The sequence below is a fragment of the Schistocerca nitens genome, chromosome 1, assembly GCF_023898315.1.
Source record: "Schistocerca nitens isolate TAMUIC-IGC-003100 chromosome 1, iqSchNite1.1, whole genome shotgun sequence".
Taxonomy (NCBI): Eukaryota; Metazoa; Arthropoda; class Insecta; order Orthoptera; family Acrididae; genus Schistocerca; species Schistocerca nitens.
This window is the reverse complement of record NC_064614.1, coordinates 15983776-16003627: the sequence shown is the minus strand read 5'-3', so window position 1 is coordinate 16003627 and position 19852 is coordinate 15983776.

Here is a 19852-nt window from a genome sequence, read left to right as displayed (position 1 = left end):
ATTGTGAAAGCTTCACGTGTCATACGTGTTACTTAACCAGACAAGTATACGCCACTGCTGACTTGAAACCGACAGAAAACGCTGCTTAACGCCATAGTACCGACTTAAGCAAACAGAAAAATTTATAACATGTAAATTGTAACATCACTAAATGCCGTTCCCTACTGTAACATGTTTTCACATTTTCAGCGTTTTTTACTTGCTTCAGTTGGTATTATGGCAATAAGTATTATTTTCTGTCGTTTCCTAGTCAGCAACGGCGTATGATTTTCTGGTTGAATAGCTTGTGTGACTTTTTCCACTGAGGATATGATCCATTATTCAAACCGGTTGTGAATAAATACATTGTAAGACTGCACAGTGTATATCATACATCTCTCCAAGTACCAGTTTGTGGTTTATTTTTTCTGTGGTTGCACTAGATGCACTATGGGAACTGAAGTACCTTTATCTTTATCAATGTAACGTATTTTCTTCTCTAAACACGTTGAAGCTAAAATTTTAAAAATTGTAGGTATTTTTTAGCATTTGTTATGTTCCCCTTAACATTATTTTTTAAAGCTGTTAAAGCGTTTTGTGATTTTCGTTTGTGAGTGAAATTTCTACAGAAAACGTAAAAACGTGATGAAAATGTTTATAAATCAAGATACGACGAAAGCTTTTGTTGTAGGTCAACGTCCTTACCTTTATGTAACACATCATCGATCTAACACACAGATAAAAATTGGTTCTGTTGCTGCATTGGTTTGTTAAATACAGGAACAGACTACGTGAAAAATGACAAACATGGTACATCGAATTTAAGTCATTGGTGAAAAAAGTCTCGTGAAGCTTCGCATTTTCCGTGTTATGGCAGAAAACATCATGTTAGTGTTATTTCATCTTTTTTTTTTTTTTCTTTTGTGAATCTTGGCAGTTGTAAGTAATTCCTAGGTCCTTATTTTATATTTTATGCAAAACTCTGGGCGATTAGGCGTGAAAGAATATTTATGGTCAATCCGACCACATCGGAAACACGTGGTAATACTTGGGAATATTAGCTGCCATCAAATTGACCATACATCTACCACTGTTTCCCACTTTTCTGTAGAAAATATGTTTATGGGTGTACTATTAGGGATATTACATTAGTGCAGGTACTTACTACAAAATTACTTTACCAAAGAGGAAAACGTACAAAAACACCTTTTCTCACTTCCTGACGAGGAGGCAGATTCCGACATTTAACCAGACATTGTTTCAACAAATGAGGAACATAATATACTGAACTGACTGTGGTAGGGAAAGTGAGTGGTCGGTATCGGTTTATTGGTTCAAATGGCTCTGAGCACTATGGGACTTAACATCTGAGGTCCTCAGTCCCCTAGAACTTAGAACTACTTAAACCTAACCAACCTAAGGACATCACACACATCCATGCCCGAGACAGGATTCGAACCTGCGACCGTAGCGGTCACGCGGTTCCAGACTGAAGCGCCTAGAACCGCTCGGCCACACCGGTCGGCTCGGTTTATTGGGAGAATTTTGGGAAAGTTGGGAATCTGTAAAGGAGACCGCATATAGGACGCTGGTGCGACCTGTTCTTGCATACTGCTTAAGTGTTCAGTTTCCGTACGTGGTCGGATTGAAGGAGGACATCGAAGCAATTCAGAGGAGGGCTGCTAGATTTGTTACTGGTAGGTTCGAACAACACCTAAGTGTTACGAAGGTGCTTCGGGAACTTAAACGGGAATCCCTGGAGGGAATGCGACGTTCTTTACGAGGAACATTATTGAGAATATTTAGAGAACCGGCAGTTCAAGCTGACTGCCGAATGATTTTTCTGCCGCCTGCATACATTGCGCACGAGGACCACGAAGATACGATACGATAAATTAGGGCTGATACGGAGCCATATAGGCAGTCGTTTTCCCCTCGCTCTGTTTGCGAGTGGAACAGGACAGGAAATGACTAATAGTAGTAGTACAGGGTACCCTCCGCCACCGACTATACACTAGCATCCGGAGTATCTATGAATATGTATCTGTATATAACATCCATCCACAGTCTCTTGCTACTTTTCAGCGACAAGTGCCCTCAGTAGTAGGTAATGTTTCGGTCCATGGAGTACGTGCAGTCTCTGCAGATTGTCCCTCAAAGTCGACAAAAATTCAAGCTCTGAAAGATGATGAGAACACTGAAATTGACTGCCGTGAAAAACTATCTCATTGTTTAGACACAAATTCTGTACGATAAAGCGTAGAACTGCCAAAGAAAGCACTCTCTAAAACTAACCGTTCATACGAGTATTTTATTTATAGCCTCAGTGGAAAGATAATTCAGAATATTTTTGAACGAACAAACGTGTATGAATCCCAAGAGCAACAAAATTTTCGATTGACCCCTGAAAGACTTGTAACAACAACGAACTGAGTGGACACAACAAACTTTGAAATCGAAGAATTTATTGAGTTGCTTATAATTATGTGAATCCAAAATTTGCTACATTTATTCAGAGTTCAGATATTCTTTTATGCGAATCAGAATTGAAATGATGACTCTACACAGTTTTAAAAATATTTAGACACCGTTCATCCAAACAACAATTCAAAGGAAATGAGGAGGGGTTCTATGATAAATTGTATAAATTGTGGCCAGTTATTGACGCCCTAAATTCAAATTTTTAGAGGCATGTGATCATTCAGGCAGATTATCTGTTAGCTAAGCTATGGTGCTTGCCAAGGAAACATGGAGCATAAAATAGTACTTGCTCATGAAGCTCATAAAATGGGGATACAAGTTTTGGTGCCCTAAGACAGGCTATCTACTAATGTTCTACTGCGAAAAAGGGGAAGATAATATCCCAGTATTCCTCTCGGAGAAAGGATCGAGCCTGATTTGCATTCGCTTGTGGAAAATGACATTTGTAGTGCTGCAGTCAACAAATATTTCTCTTCGTATTCCCCAATGAAAACACTTCTGGATAATGGAATATATTCTGTAGGTACCGTCAGACACAAGAGAAAATGTCTTCCAGACATGATGAAGAAAAGCGACAAACTTTCGGAGGCGAGTTCAGGTCGCAGAGCAGAGATTTAGTCGCTGCTATAAAGTGGCAGTACACAACAACACTAAGAATTCTGTCTATAGCAGCATCTCCTATGTATTTAACATTTAAGTTAAAATCTTCTGGGTTATTAGGCTGCGTCATGTCTCTTGTAAAATGGTCGACGTTTTGACGCCTCTGCTGGGATCTTCCTCAGGATCTTCTGATGTCCACTACTGCTAGAACGTCGATCATTTTAGAAGAAACATGACGCAGCCTAATAACCCAGAAGATTTTAACTTCAGTGACAACGGCCACGAAGACCTGCAGACTTACACGATGTAACGTTTCTTTCCAGAAAAGGAAGAGGTGATTCCACCTGCAGTTTAGATTGTCCAAGTGTCGAAAGTTTGTGTAGCAGTGTAATGGATGGTGTGGGACTTTTTGATGTGAAGCGGGAACGATACAAAATTGGACAACGATTTCTAAAATGGTGGCACATAATTTTTATTTTCTAGTTGGTACTGCCATTGTGAATGCGTTTGTAATATACCCAGCAGTCACAGAAAGTGGATCGCAGTTAACATTCCGTTCACAGTTATCGAGAGAACTGATATCAGGATTCTCATCAAGGAAACAGCGTGAGCGTCCATCCGTATTCATTTAAATGAAATCAGAAACCATTGGCGTTTTTCATAAACTGAGCCTTTCTAATAGGGACGAAAGTCTGCCAAAGAAAACTGTGACGTACAGACGTCGTTTGAGCGGTACAAGAAAATAAGAAGGAAAAAAGGGCAAGAATAATTGCAATAGTACTTGAGCAGATTCATGTTTTAGGCTGTTTCATAACTTTCTATGATTCATCTTTTGTTAATACTTTGTGAGTGGAAGATCACCTATTACTCATATATTTTTCATTATGTTTTGCAGTGGATATTCTGAGAAAAAATTTCTAAAACGTTTTAATGTATCATCTCGCAGTACATGGCAAGCCATATTCCCTCATAATCTTTCAAAAAAAGTCTGCCAGGAACCTTTTTGCGAAGTAATGCATAGATGATTGATAATTTATTGAACCACCATCTCTCGCCTGTAATAAGCTTAGAAAAATGTGGTGACAAAAGGATTAATAATCCGTAAATATTGATCCTGTTGCTGCGTGAGAATATGTGGAATATGCGGAAGACAGCAAGTCGCGTTAAAGCTATTGGTTGTGAAAGTATCGTGGAACTTCTGCATAACTGTATTCACCAATTGTTACCTCTTGTTGGTCTAGATACTTTCTTCTTGGCCTTAACTTTTTTACCTTTAAGCCACCCTGATATTGGGCTTTGAATTCGCGAGATCCCTCTGGCGTTTGATGATAATTGCTGGGCTCATTGGCCTGCCTTGCCGGCGCTTGTGAGGTAAACAGATGGCTGTCGTTAAACTATATTACAGTGCAACGCACCACCAAATGCAGTATTTTGTTAGTAACGAAAACATTTTTAGGTACCTTAGTCCAGAAACCCTAACAGAGACATTCGCTGCCATTTTCTTCGCAATAATGGGAAAGCCCACTACAACAGCACACAAATCTGAACATGTACTTGTGTTGGTCACACTACTAGATTTAATGTGACTAGACAGCTGCACTCCTTCATATGTTTCAGCACCACATGTAAGATTCAATTTCAGCTCATCCATTATGTTCAGCAGTTCTGGAACCATACTAATGTTTTACTCCTTGGCACTCTGTCTGCTGCGGATCTTTGATTAAAACATTCGACGTCACTCCCAAAATAGCCCGAAATTAAAGGACGCAAGGAAACAGAACAGAGCTCGCATGTCGGTCGTTATTGTTATGTAGACTTTAGGCACATAAAAATCTCCCTTCCCATTTACGGAATATAGGCAAATACTAGGCTGGTGCTCCTTTTCTGCCTCATTACACAAATAGCTTGTATCCAATACGAGAACGAAATTCTCACCATTTACAGACAGGTAGCAGTGTAGCTGAGTGCAGTCAGGCACAGTCAGCATTCCACTGTTGCCAGATGTAAGCCCTATAACATCAAGCAAAATCGCCGCATTTCCCCCACTCCTCTGACATAGGCCAGTTGGTCTATATGTAAAAGGACAAGAAATTATTATTGCAGCTTCACCTGCTATACTTTGTTACAATACATTTTTAAACTTTTCTAAACGCGGAAAATAAATCACTGTTATAGAAACACTTTCAATCTTTTTTCTGCATCAACCATATTCATCAGTCTGCAATATTTTCCAAAGAACACCTTCTTATGTGCTCTAAATTCAGCTTTCATTGCTCACAAACAAAATGGAACACTAACAGTTATTCCATTTATAAACTCTGCTTGCACGGAATTTCTGTTTGTAGGAGCTCTAGCAGACTTAGTTATGGGGTAGTCTGTGCATAGGGTTACCTTTACTGCTCTCGTGATGTAGTGCCTAACGTATCTGCTTAGTAAGCAGGTGACGGGTGTTCAAATCCTGGCTGTGACAGCCGGCCGGGGTGGCCGAGCGGTTAAGGCGCTACAGTCTGGAACCGCGCGACCGCTACGGTCGCAGGTTCGAATCCTGCCTCGGGCATGGATGTGTGTGATGTCCTTAGGTTAGTTAGGTTAGTTCTAGGGGACTGATGACCTTAGAAGTTAAGTGCCATAGTGCTCAGAGCCATTTGAACCATTTCAACCTGGCTGTGACAAACATTTTAATTCATAACTTATATACTTGTCTAACTCCCACTTCTTGTTATGAACTTCGTGTTCCAACATGTACGTGACAGTGTCATCAAAGAGTAGTTTGACACACGCCTGCCATATTGCAGCATACAAACTGCAATGGTTCACGACAGCAGATTGCTTTAAGTAGATGCTCTTTGTTGAAGCCTAAGAAGTTAACTGCCTCACATCACTTACAAAGTTGACGAAAGTGGACGCACTGCTGCAGGGGATGGCTAATAATCCGTTGTCATGCAATATTCAATATATTTCAGCTTGTTCCACAGTTGATCCCAGTCCGTATCACTGAACTGCAACTTTGTGCCCGGCCGCACATTCTCAGTGTTTACATTTCTTCTAACTCCTCAGTATTCTGATTGGTTTGATATGTCACACCACGAATTGCTCTCCTGTGCCAACCGTTACATCTCAGCGTAGCAGTTTTAACCTACATCTTCAGTTATTTGCTAGATCTATTCCAATCTCTGTCTTCCTCTTCCGTTTTTACCCTCTATAGCTTCCTGTAGTACCATGGAAGTTTATCTCTGATGTCTTAATAGTTGTCCTATCACCCTGTCCCTTCCTCTCGCCAATGTTTCCCATATATTCCTATCTTCACTGATTGCCCGGGCAACCTTATTTTTTGCCAGAGACTCCTAATTCCTTACCATATCAGTCTGTTTAAGTTTCATCATTCTTCTGTAGCACCTCTTCTCAAATGCTTCAATTCTCTTCTCTTCTGATTTTCCCACAGTCCATGTTATACCACCGCACAATGCTGTGTCCAAAACGCACATTCCCACAAAGTTCTTCCTCAAGTTAATAGCTATGTTTGATACCGGTGGCCTCTCTTTGCTATGAATACCTGTTATGCCAGTGCTTTTCTGCTATTAATAACCTCTGTGCTCCGTTCACCATGTGTTGGTTATGTTGGTGTCTAGGTATTAGAATTCCTTAACTTCGTCTACTTTACGATAGTAAATTCTGCGGGTAAGTATGTAATGTTTCTCATTACCGCTACTTCTCATTACTTTTGTCTTTCTACGATTTTCTCTCAATCCATATTCTGTCACCATTACACTGTTCCTTCCATTCAGCATATCCTGTAATCTTTCACTTTCAATTCATCAGCAGATCTTACCATTGATATCCTTTCGCCATGAGTTTTAATCCCACCCTCGAACCTTTCTTTTATTTTCGTAATTCCTGCCTCAGTGTACAACTACATTCCTGTCTTACCCTCTTTTTATCTGAGCACTGCGCTATTGGTGTGCCTGTCTTATTGTTCCCTGTTGGTTCTTGTACATATTGTACGTTACCCACCTTTCGAAATAACTTATCCCCATTTTTCTCAGAATTTCAAACATCTTGCACCGTCTGATATTGCAAAAGATTTTTTTGAGTCGACTGATCCAACTAACGTGTCTTAATTTTTCTTTACTCTTCCTTCGATTATCAAATGTAATGTCAGAACTGCTTCTATGGTGTCTTTATCTTTCCTGAATATTATTATTGTCAGCAGTTTGGATTTGTGAGCTGTTAAGCGGATTTAGCGATATTTCTCGCACTTGGCGGGTTTTGCTATCTCCGGAATAGTGTGGAAGATTTTTTTCCGAAAGTTGCGAGGTGCCGGGGCTAGTAGTGTATTTATCACTAAATTCTACTAGAATCCACATGTGTAAATCATGCTCTAAGCCCCCCCTATTCTAACTCCGACTTTTGCTGTTGCACAAGGATAAAACAAATACGCGAACTGACTCTAATCAACCCTGCTAGTGGAGTAGAAGAGAGTTTGGCACCTGCAATAATTTAATTTGATAAATAAGTTAAATAAACAAAGGTTTCATTAGCATAGTGAGGAATGATAGGGTTGCTCTATTGATTAACAGAAAGAAAGTTCTGTCCAAAATAACAATATGATTTATTAAGATTAAACGCAGAATAGTAAAAGAGACACAGGAAATATAAAACATCAAATTGGCTAAAATTGGAGATTCATACAAACACAGTAAAGGTGAAGTTGTCCCTAACTTAGATCGTGAGGTTTAAGACGAAGTGGTATGTGGAGCCAATTCCTTTCCACTCAAATCTCAAGAGAGACACACAGCTAACCCAATAGTAATTGCTGCTACTCGAAACTGAACAAAGTTAGAAAAGGATGAACAGGCGCGCTCTGCTGAGCTCTGATTATCACCTAGGAAAATCCCTATCTGCCGGTGCTGCGGACGTACATTACCAACAGTCTTCTTATCTCCCAGAACACGATCTGGCGTACCGCAGGCGAGGGCTGGTTGCTCCGACGTCCTCGACCGAAAGGCGACTGCCGACTACCCAGAGCACCCGTACAGGCCGAACACCGAACATTCCCGCCCCCACGACAGTGGCCGTGGTTACGTTCCAATCAGCAACTCGAAAACCGGCGGAAATTCCACTCCATTGCCGGAGCACTACCATTCCACCAATGGAGATTCTTGGCGCCAATTTCTGTGCTGATTTTGCAGAAAGTGCGGGAATTTTCCCGCCACAACTGCGTGGGTACACAAGTCATTCCCACGCCTCGCTGGTAGCCCGCCAGAAAGTGTTTTCGCAAAGTTTCTCTGAAGTAACGGAACCTCTAGCCCAGCCGCTACTTCACACCCCAGCGGGCGTGTCTCTTGACAATGTCGGCGTCTGAAAAGCATTCACTCGACTGCCTCACACACGTCGGCTTAACTCTCTCCAGTTCCACAAAGCCCGCCTGTCACCGGCCCACCCGGGTGACGAGAGACGCTGCGTGGGAAGTACGCGTGTTAAGGAAAAGCAACCCTCCATCGCATGCAACTAGAGAGGAGAATCGTAAGATAGAAATATGAGAGGGGGCTCATGCCACCTCTCATTGCCCCTACGCCATTTTAGATTGTAATTGGTGAGCGGTTGGCTCACTTAGGAGCAAGGTAGTGAGTCAATCGCCCAAGAACAATCTTACAAAGTGACTCCACATACCGCACTCTATAAAAAAGATCATTGCAACTGAAAAATGCAACTCATAGAGGGAGGATTATTTATGATGTAGCCAACTTCACCTTCTTAATATGGAACACTAACACTCACATCACACATCCATACCCAGGGAGCCCCTTCCAAACACCGATTCACGCAGACATTCACGCTCTAAACATGGCCCGGGCATCTGAGCCAAATATGGAGCAGTTTATTCTTTACAATCAGAGTTGGAGTGCTCCGCAATTAAATGCCCAAGATGTTACAACAATTTTAATCATTAAACTAACCTGACCTCACTCACACATGATAATATTTAAGTTAACAATCTCTTTGTGAGTTTTCAGAATCTAGTTACAACCTCCGATTCATTCTGTCTCCCTGCAGCAAGAATAACCTTTACAAAATGTTCCCTGAACTGATGGTCCATTCACAATGACAGTGGTGGTATCTGCTTCAGTTTATGGGGACTTCAGGCACACTGTTAGCATACACACAACAATAAACACAAAATACAAAAAAAACATGATGTGGAGAACAATACAGTAATCTGTAATAAGAATTACAGTGTAAAACACAAACGCATACAAGGTATAACATACATTACAGAAACAACATAAGAGAAAGAAATTTAAGAAAAACAAAAAAAAACAAGGTTCATGGGGCATCAAATTGTGCGTGCACATTGCACAAAGTTCACGACTGTGCTGAGAATGAGGCACTAAATCACATTGTTAGAAATATCCGTGGCACTTCACTGATTCCACTGTACTGACATCACATAAGGCTAAACGTCGGTTGTAGTTGCTACGTTGTGGCAACAGCAATAGGGAGTTCTGGAGTGTCTGCAGTACGCTGTTGAGATTGTAGTCAGACCCACGCATATGATCACGGCCGTATGGTAGGAAGACACAGTGATAGGCTCTCCTCACGTCGATTAATTGTCTCTGAGGTCTACTCGTTGGGATACATCACTAGTCTAGGTCTCTTCTCTCGCTGGACAGAACTTTATGTTTCCCAATATTGCAGTTCGACGAGGGATGATGGCACGTGGAGTGACTCCACAAGTGTGTGAGGTCATCCATACAGGATCGAACTAGGAGCGACTATTGTTAAAAACTGCTCTCTAATAGAGAGGAGAAGTAAGACATGAGACCATACATTTGTTAGTGTGGCACGATACTGCTTTGTGTATGCAGATCGGCCAATGCTAGTGAGTTGTAAAAACCCAAACAGGTGAGTATAGAGCGTCCCTTTCTGTCCTGAGGCACATGAGGCGCAGGTTCTGACACGATATGTGATCTTCTTCGTGTACTCACGACAACGTGGTCTGCCGCAGGGAATCCCTCCAAGCGGCTGCCGCGTCCGGAGAGCTAGCAGGCTGTCGCGTGTCAGGGTCAACGGCCAGCCCCACTTTCGCTTGTGGCGGGGCAAGGGTCCCGTGTAATCCCTCAGGTAGGCAGCCGGGTGACTGTCAGCGTGTAGGATGGGACGCTCGCCCTCTAGCAGGTAGCCGAAGACCTCTTGTTTTTGCGCTGGCTGGCCTCTGCATTGCCACGTTCCTCGTCATCTGTACAATTCTTACAAAAGTCTTATGCCTAACTTTTTCCCATGACCTTCTGTGTTATAATAAATTTACATAATGAAACATTGATGGTCTGTCATTTCAGACACTCTTATTTTACTTTTATAGTTATTAATCTATGGCAATCATTATAACATCTAATCTAGACATGGAAATAATTTATTTTGATATATGTGTAGAGACCGATCTCAGTATGTACATGGTGTGTGATAACTGATGCTTTGTAATGGATGAACAACTAAATGTGCGGGCCCGCACTAATATTACTATTAATTATATAGATCGACAGTAGACATGCTTCAAGAATTAACTACCATATCCCAACGATCTACATTCTACGTCTTTTAATTAAATTATGTTGTTATGCAGGTCTAAGTTTTACTGTACTATAAAGAACATGCAACTACGCTACTTTCGCTCGCCCGTCGTCCCTCCATCTCAGGTCTGTGGTTTGGTGACCTGAAAAATAGCAACTCAACAGGCGCGCGCCACACTTGTGGTAGAAAACCCCCACAATATTAATCTAGTTATTGTTAAATCCTACAGTTTAACTTATCCTAGTATCGTACTTTCCCTTTTATTTATTTATTTTTTTATTTTATTTTATTTATTTATTTATTTATTTATTTATTTATTTTTTTTTATTTACCTTATACAATACCCTTACATAGTTCCTGTTACGCTGAGATGTCTTGCTGCTCGCCGCTATTGACGACAGTGATGTGCGCGCCGTACGACATGACCTCCGAGTTTTCATTACGCCTCACTGAAACTCCAGAGACTGGGTTAGCCATGGCTATACACGACAATAAATTTATAGTTGCAACTTCCTTCTCTATGTGAAGCGGTTTTCGCGATCGAAGTACACCTTTCCAGAAGCAATGTAATATGACCAAGCCAGGACTGGTTCCTGTTGGGGATTCAGACACCCAACACACGCCAGCTACACAGTATGTCACGAATATCCAAGTACAATTCCTTGGTGATTCATCTGTGACAAAAACGAGCAGCACGCTAAATCCCCAACCAGCACATTAGCATGGTAGGCTTTTATGCCCTCATTTCTCTCGTCTAGGGCACCATTAGAGTCAAATGCTCACAGGTTCACCCCGACTTGCAAGACAACGATACCGGCGCAGCTCTGCAAAAACTATACTGCCCATATTCACCCTCGAAATCACGCAATATACCACAATCGTGCAGTGCACTGACGCGTGCCTGCAAGCATTGGTATGAACGTCTCACGAACTGGTTGTGGCCGCTATGGAGCGTATCACGACCTCTCAGAACGCTTCTAAGAGCACGTTCTTGTATGCGCCCGTTTGTGCGACGTCTCGTCACTCATCCTTATCCCTTAACATGGACACCAGATAGGAAAGGACAAAAACATTGCTCATGAAAAGGTAGTGTCTCCTACTCCATCGACATTGGAGATCGCAAACATAAACAAAAAGAGGATAGCAGCAGTAAATTCTTATGCAAGACAACGCAGCGTGTTAATACTTTAGCAATCTTAATCTATTAATGTAACGATTATTGTTCCCCGAACAAAGGTTCATATATTTGCCTATTCTACTATGTACATTTCTTACACTACTACTATTCTACGAACTCCTTTATGTGAGATATGTGGTGGAGTCCTATGGACTTCTTTCCTTTCAGCGTCTCCAATTCATAAGCATTGTGGTGAGCTGCTCTCCTTATACGGTACGGGCCGTTGTAAACAGAATAGAATTTTTGGCATTTCATTTTTTGTTTGTTCGAAAGTCGGAAAGACTTAACGAGCACCTTTTGTCCAACTTGGAAGTGTCGTAGACGAGCTCCCCTGTCGGCACGTCTCTTCCTGACCTCTGCTGCAGCCCGTATCCTCTTGAGAGCCAAATCCACTATGGCTTGGTGCTGCGTTCGCGCCCTTGGTGGGAAGTTTACGACCTTGGTTATCAAGTCCTTAGGAATCCAGTTTTTTAGTACTGTAATGGGTGCCAATTTTGTTATCCCATGGGGTGCCTCATTGATCACCTCCTGGAAGTCTTTAAGGAAAACGTCCCATGTCGTGTGCTGTTTGTTACAGTACAACCGGCACAAGTTTCCGAGTTCTTTAATAACCCGTTCTGCAGCATTCGAGCTCGGATGGTGTGAAGATATAAAAATGGGATCAATTTTACATCGACGCAACGTCTCCTTCCATGTTTTTGACTTAAACTGTGGCCCGTTATCAGAAATGATTCTACTCACATGACCAACCTGTGGTAGGAAATCCCGGATGAGGGCTCGTGATACAGTTCGTCCTGTCGCCCTCTTCAGTGGCGTAAAGGTAACGTATTTGGACGTTAGTTCAACAAACACTAATACGTAAGTATATCCTCTTCTTGTTCTTGGCAAAGGTCCCATCAAATCTGTTGCTGCTAATTGTCTTAATCTGGTCGGTACGATTGGGTATAATGGTGCCTGCATGCTCACAGTGGTGTGCTTAGCCTTTTGGCAGTCTTTACACACCGACAGTACCCTCCGAATTCGACGCTCCATGTTTCGAAAGTAACACATGGTCCTTAGCTTGAGATTGCACTTGCGTGGTCCGAAGTGTCCATAGCTAAGGTGAGTATGCCATATAACCTTGTTTATTAGGTGTTCAGGGATGCATACCCCCCATTCAGTGTCATTGGTATAATTTCGGTGGAAAATTATGCCTTTACGCAAGAGGTAGAACTGCCTGATGGTGGCGTGTCTTCTGTCTATCCATTTCTGCTTCAATAACACTAGGGCAGGGTCCTTGTCTTGCTCCTTCTTGATGTCCTGCATACTACAGGTAATAAAATTCTCAAAGGCTACTTTCTGCATATAGTAAAGGCAGTAGTGATTTTCCTCTAGATCTTCTTCCATGTTGTGCTCAAATCCGATCGGTGACCGTGATAAGGCGTCTGCAATAATGTTCTGACTGCCGGGGATATATTCTATCGAAAAGTTGTACTGCTGTAGATATGATGCCCACCTAATGAGCCGCCTGTGATTAAGCTTTGCAGTCATCAAGAACTCGAGTGCCTTGTGGTCTGTGTAGACTTTCGTCTGGCGACCAAACAGAAGGTATCTGAATTTTTCAAACGCCCATACAATAGCCAGCGCCTCTAACTCGGTTACTGAGTAATTCCTCTCACTCTTGGCTAGTACTCTGCTAGCAAACGCAATTGTCTTCCACACCCTGTTTCCTTCATGTACATAGTCTTGGAACACCATGACACCCAGACCGGAGTATGAACTGTCCGTTACTATGCAAAGCTCTTCAGCTAAATTAGGGTGTGATAGGATGGGTGCTTGTAATAATGCGAATTTTAATGTTTTCCATTCGGATTCGGCCGCCTCATCCCATTCCCAAGGAATCTTCTTTCCTGTAAGTTGATGCAACCGAGGACTGCTCTGAGTTTTGACATGTATAAAGCGGTTGTAAAAATTTATGATCCCCAAGAACCCCCTTAACTGCTTCTTTGTCGTAGGAATGGGAAACTTTTCAATCGCTTCGATCTTTTCGGGATTTGGCGCAATGCCCTCACCCGTGATGATATGTCCTAGAAATTTCACAGAGGACGTCCCAAAATTCGATTTTTCGATATTGATAGTCACACCGTATTCCTTGAATGTCGCTAGGAGTTCACCGAGGACCGCATTGTGCTCTCCCCAAGATTTCTCCGCGATCAGCAAATCGTCCACATAGCTGGTGACATGACGTTTCAAATTATCGCTTAGTATGCCGTCCAGCCCCCGAATGAATGCGGCAGATGAAACGTTCAAACCAAATGGTAGACGACGAAACCGGTAACATCTTCCAAATGCTAAAAAGGCTGTGTACTGTCTGCAATTTGGATGGAGCTCGATCTGCCAGAAACTCGATTTTAGATCAACTGATGAGAAGATTGATATTCCATGGAAGTTTTGTAAGAGTTCCTCTAATCGTTCCGGTCTGTCTGTTTCGGGTTCTATTATGGTATTAATTTGTCGCGAGTCCAAGACTAAACGAATACTACCATCTGCCTTCTCGACTACTCTTAACGGGTTATTATAGGCTGAAGCCGTAGGTTCTATTATTCCTTCACTCAGCATTCGCGTAATTTCAGCTGCTACTTTCTGTCGATATGCCAAGGGGATTGGATAGGGTGGCACACGAAACTGGTTGTGCGGACGTACACGAAATTCATATTGGAAGTTCTTTATTGATCCTGTCTTGGGAAGGAAGACCTCCGCATGTTCTACTAGTAATTTATGAAGTTCTTTGCGGTGTTCGCCCCTTATATTCTTTATTGCTTCCACTTTTTCTCCTATTTTCTCCTTTATTTCTCCCATTATTCCGACTTCATTCTCATCCGTGTCCTCTCCCCTATCCGCAACGTCGTCCTGTTCTTCCTTTCTGTCTTTCAGACACGCATAGTTTATCCGAACACAGTTAGACGGTAGTTGAGCTGGGATCAGCTGATCGTCGAACTTAATGTGGACGGGATTCCCTTTCCTCAAAACCACTTCACCTCGTCCTAGATCAACTATCGCTTCATGTTCATTTAGGAAGTCCGTTCCTATTATCATGTCGATCGCCAGATTTGGCACGATCCAGAAGTTAGACTCTATTTTGTGTCCTTGGCAGGAGAATTCCAGTCTTGTTTGTTGGGTGACCTCCGTACATTTACCCGCTAATGCCCCTTTTATTTTGGTTTTCTTAACCGATAGGACAGGCCAGTCCATCTCCTGAGAGCACCTCTTGTATGCTGCCTCAGATATTGCTGTTATGTAGCTTCCACTATCTATTATTGCATTCAGACTCTTTTCAGCTATTGCTACTGTGATAAGAGGCTGCCGATCATGTCGAGGCGTTGCTTTATGTTCCTCTAGCAGGATTTCTGATAAATCTTCGTAATGTATCATCCGTAGTTGGCCAGGTCCGAGATTACGTGCGAAATTCCGGCGGCCTGTGTTCGCACTAGTCTGGCGTCAATCCCTAGTTAGGCTCCCCCTCCTCTGACGTGCATTAGGATTTGCGGGTCTGGTTTCAATCTCCTGGTTCCACCGTTGTCCTTGGTTTCGCTCTCTCCAATTACGGTCGCTTTGCCGTTCGTTATTCCTTCTATCCCAGATTCCTTGTCTAGATTGACCCTGCTCCCTGACGTTCTGGTTTCCGTGTCTTTGGTTTCCATAACCTTGAATAGCGTAACCTTGACTTCCGTAACCCTGGTTTCCTAACTGACCAGTGCGATTATGCAATCTGCTATCGTCTTCTGTTCCTGGCCGGTGGTATTTGTTACTTTGCCCCTTCTTCCTGTCCTTTGCGTCTTGTTTATCAAAGACTACTTCGAGTTCGCGCAATAGAATCTTGAATGCTTCTATGTCAGCTCCACACTTGCCGACAAGTGTCTGTTGGTACCTAACTGGCAATTTGGAAAAGCAAAATTTAATGATTTCTCCGTTACTATATGGACTATCTAAAAATTGATTCTTCTTGAGTAAATCATCAAGAAATTTGGTTGCGCTCCTATGCCCGGACACTTCCAGTTCAGGACAAAATATTATTTCCTCTTTAATCCTATCTTGCGTTTCCTTTGACCAGTAGGTCCGCAGGAATGCACCAACAAATTCCTGATAAGTCCGACACGTCACTGCCACACCCCGCATCTTTTCCGCGGCTTGGCCTTCGATGTGTCCACACATGAATTCTAATTTTGCGTGGGTTGGCCATGATGACGGTAATGAATTAGTAAACTGCGTCACCCAGCTCTTCGGATGCATCGACCCTCCATTATCTCTGAACTTTTGGAATTTTAGTATCGACAGGAAGTGATTGTGATCAAAATCCTGTCCGATCCTCGCACTGGTGTTGTCACTCGTTTCCGATACTTGCACGTCTGCTGAGTGTCCTGATCTATCTTGCTGATAACTGTGATGTGCTACCTCTGTATCACAGTGGCGGTGACACTCAGAATTCACTCTCCTAAGTGGGCTACAATTATTGGAGCTATTACTAGGTGTTTCTGCGTGTGCATTGTTAGTTCCGCCCTCTGTCACTGGGCTAGAGCACGGCGGGCTTTTCCTCGGAGACACACTTCTGTGTACTCCATCATTGGTATCCGAACGCGCAGTGCTCGTGTGCCCGTTTCGCTCTAGTTTCGCTATCCGACTCTCTACTTCTTTCATTCGTTTCGTGATGTTGGTAACCGCAATATTACCTTGGGTTTTTAAGAACGCTAGGGATTTTGAGTGGGCTTGTGTCGCACGTCGCAAGCGACCTACAAGTTGAGAAGTTACTTTTGCGATTTTCATTGCCCCTGTTGCTGCCGTTTGGGCTAGGCCTGCTACTTTTTGTGCTACCATTGACAATTGTTTTGCTTCTCCACATTCTTTCTTTATTGTTAATAATTCCCCACGAATTTCCCCTATATGCGAAATTATTGCCTCCGTGTCCTTCTTACGCTGTTCGTCAGCTTCTTCCTTCTCCTTCTTACGTTGTTTCTCCTCTTCTTCCTTCTCCCTCTTACGCTGTTCGTCAGCTTCTTCCTGCTTCTTACGCTGTTCGTCAGCTTCTTCTTTCATTGATCGTAGGAAGCTCAGTATTGGGTTTACGTCATCTTCTTGATCCTCTTCAAACATGGGCGATGTAACTCTGGACACCTGGGCGCTAGAGCTCTGACGTGACCGAGCTGGCCTCTGTCTGCACTCGTTCGTTTGACTATAAACTTCTGCTACCGTCTCGACCTGTGTGCCTGTCTCTGTTTCATCCTCTACTTCACTATCATAATCACGGCCGCAACGCTGCTCTGAGATCGCGTCCAAATCACCTTCCTCATCAATGCCCCTGGCGTCCTGTCCTGCTAAAAATGTGCCCATCTCATCTCCGAACCTATTCCCGTCAGTAAACTGCCCCTTATCCATTATGCTATCCTCTTTTGTTTTAGCTTCGCCCGATAATAGTCGTGCCTTACTTCTCGTTATCATTCATAAAAACAAATTCATCTAAAATGCACAATAAAATTAATCTACTCCATATATTTTTTACACATAAACATAAAATTTCAACAACGCTGTTCCAACGCTGTAATCACAAACACAATTTGATGTGGTACAGAAACCGCACACAAATCCGACAAAGTGCGATGCGGTACAGACACCACATCAGCGAAACACAAAAAAAACAATGAACAAAAAATATATACACTGAAAACAAAAACTGTAGTCATGCGCCGCTACTTAAAACTAAACGCGGAACTACCAAAAAAAACTTGGGTATTAATCATTAAAAAAAATAGAGAGAAAAAAAATTGAATGTTCCTACTAAGAATCCTGTTTGTTTATCAGAGATTCACAGGAAAGATCCGAGGCCAAGGGTCGCCATATTATGCGAGGTGCCGGGGCTAGTAGTGTATTTATCACTAAATTCTACTAGAATCCACATGTGTAAATCATGCTCTAAGCCCCCCCTATTCTAACTCCGACTTTTGCTGTTGCACAAGGATAAAACAAATACGCGAACTGACTCTAATCAACCCTGCTAGTGGAGTAGAAGAGAGTTTGGCACCTGCAATAATTTAATTTGATAAATAAGTTAAATAAACAAAGGTTTCATTAGCATAGTGAGGAATGATAGGGTTGCTCTATTGATTAACAGAAAGAAAGTTCTGTCCAAAATAACAATATGATTTATTAAGATTAAACGCAGAATAGTAAAAGAGACACAGGAAATATAAAACATCAAATTGGCTAAAATTGGAGATTCATACAAACACAGTAAAGGTGAAGTTGTCCCTAACTTAGATCGTGAGGTTTAAGACGAAGTGGTATGTGGAGCCGTGGTTACGTTCCAATCAGCAACTCGAAAACCGGCGGAAATTCCACTCCATTGCCGGAGCACTACCATTCCACCAATGGAGATTCTTGGCGCCAATTTCTGTGCTGATTTTGCAGAAAGTGCGGGAATTTTCCCGCCACAACTGCGTGGGTACACAAGTCATTCCCACGCCTCGCTGGTAGCCCGCCAGAAAGTGTTTTCGCAAAGTTTCTCTGAAGTAACGGAACCTCTAGCCCAGCCGCTACTTCACACCCCAGCGGGCGTGTCTCTTGACAATGTCGGCGTCTGAAAAGCATTCACTCGACTGCCTCACACACGTCGGCTTAACTCTCTCCAGTTCCACAAAGCCCGCCTGTCACCGGCCCACCCGGGTGACGAGAGACGCTGCGTGGGAAGTACGCGTGTTAAGGAAAAGCAACCCTCCATCGCATGCAACTAGAGAGGAGAATCGTAAGATAGAAATATGAGAGGGGGCTCATGCCACCTCTCAAAGTCTGATGGTATATCACTAGTCTCATACATTCTACACACCAATTATAACTTGAAAATCAGTGTCAGGTGCTCAACCGATGTTAACACTGTGAGCGTGTGGGTGCTATTCTGTCCAACGGATTAATCTGAGATGTACCCTTTACCCTATGGCTCCTGCAAGATGCAATTTCCACCACCACACTACTACAGAAGTCAGACAGACGCTCCTAACGTTCTAAAGAGAAATGCCTGAAAAACTTTCAGCAATAAATATCTTCTGGAGTCGTCCGCTGTAAGGAAATGACACAAAAATTCACAAAATTTCTTACGTAACTAGTGGAATACTTGGGTACTGGAGTAGTGCTATGTGGTGTAAGAAAAACATGAAACCAACGAAAGTTATTATTTTGTTGCAAAAATCCTGAGAAATCACAATAGCACTTTTAGTTATGAATTGAACAAGTTATATCCTGGTCCTTTTCGGAATGTGAAGCTACCTCTCAAGGATAGGATTCGCTAATGAAATTTCTATACATAGTTTAAGATGGTTGTTGACTTGGCAGAATGGCTGAGAGGCGCGCCTACTCAACTCGAATAATTATCCTTTAGAATGTTGCTAGGTACGGTCGAGGCTGTCGCGTGTGAAATGCAGAGAAGTGTACTGTTGTGGAGGAAATATGGTGCTCGCAATAGCTGTAGCGCACAATACCGTAAGCTGCGATGACTGCTGTCTGTGCCGCTCGCTGCTCACAAATAAGATACCTCTCGTTCTACCTGGATTGACCTTCGCCAATCAAACTCTCCCTATGCCTTGATAAAGTCAACGATTCCTATTTGCCCCAAGTCTAACTATTGACGTGGTACATCGGACAGATAACCAGTCCACCACGATGCCACTCAAAATACGCTCGCAGGCGTTTAACTATAACTCTGTCCGTTCACACCGCACAATAAGTGTGTCTCTCGACAGAGGTGCTCTTCCAGTGAAGTACTGAGGGGAGACTTGTTCCTCGCTCCAAGAGTGACAACGGAACGGCGCCTCTCCACACCAGAAGTGAAGGGGTATATCTTTCAGTCTCTTCCATTATTCCTTCAGCTCAAGGCGTCAGAAATATCGTCTGCCAATCAGCATTGCTCTTCTAAAATGGGAGAACGACATTTCGTTTAAGGCGACCAATCTGGAAACCTGTAGCATTGGCGTTTGACGTTTGTTGTCTCCCTGTGAAAATCTCTGAAATTGCATGCAATGTGTA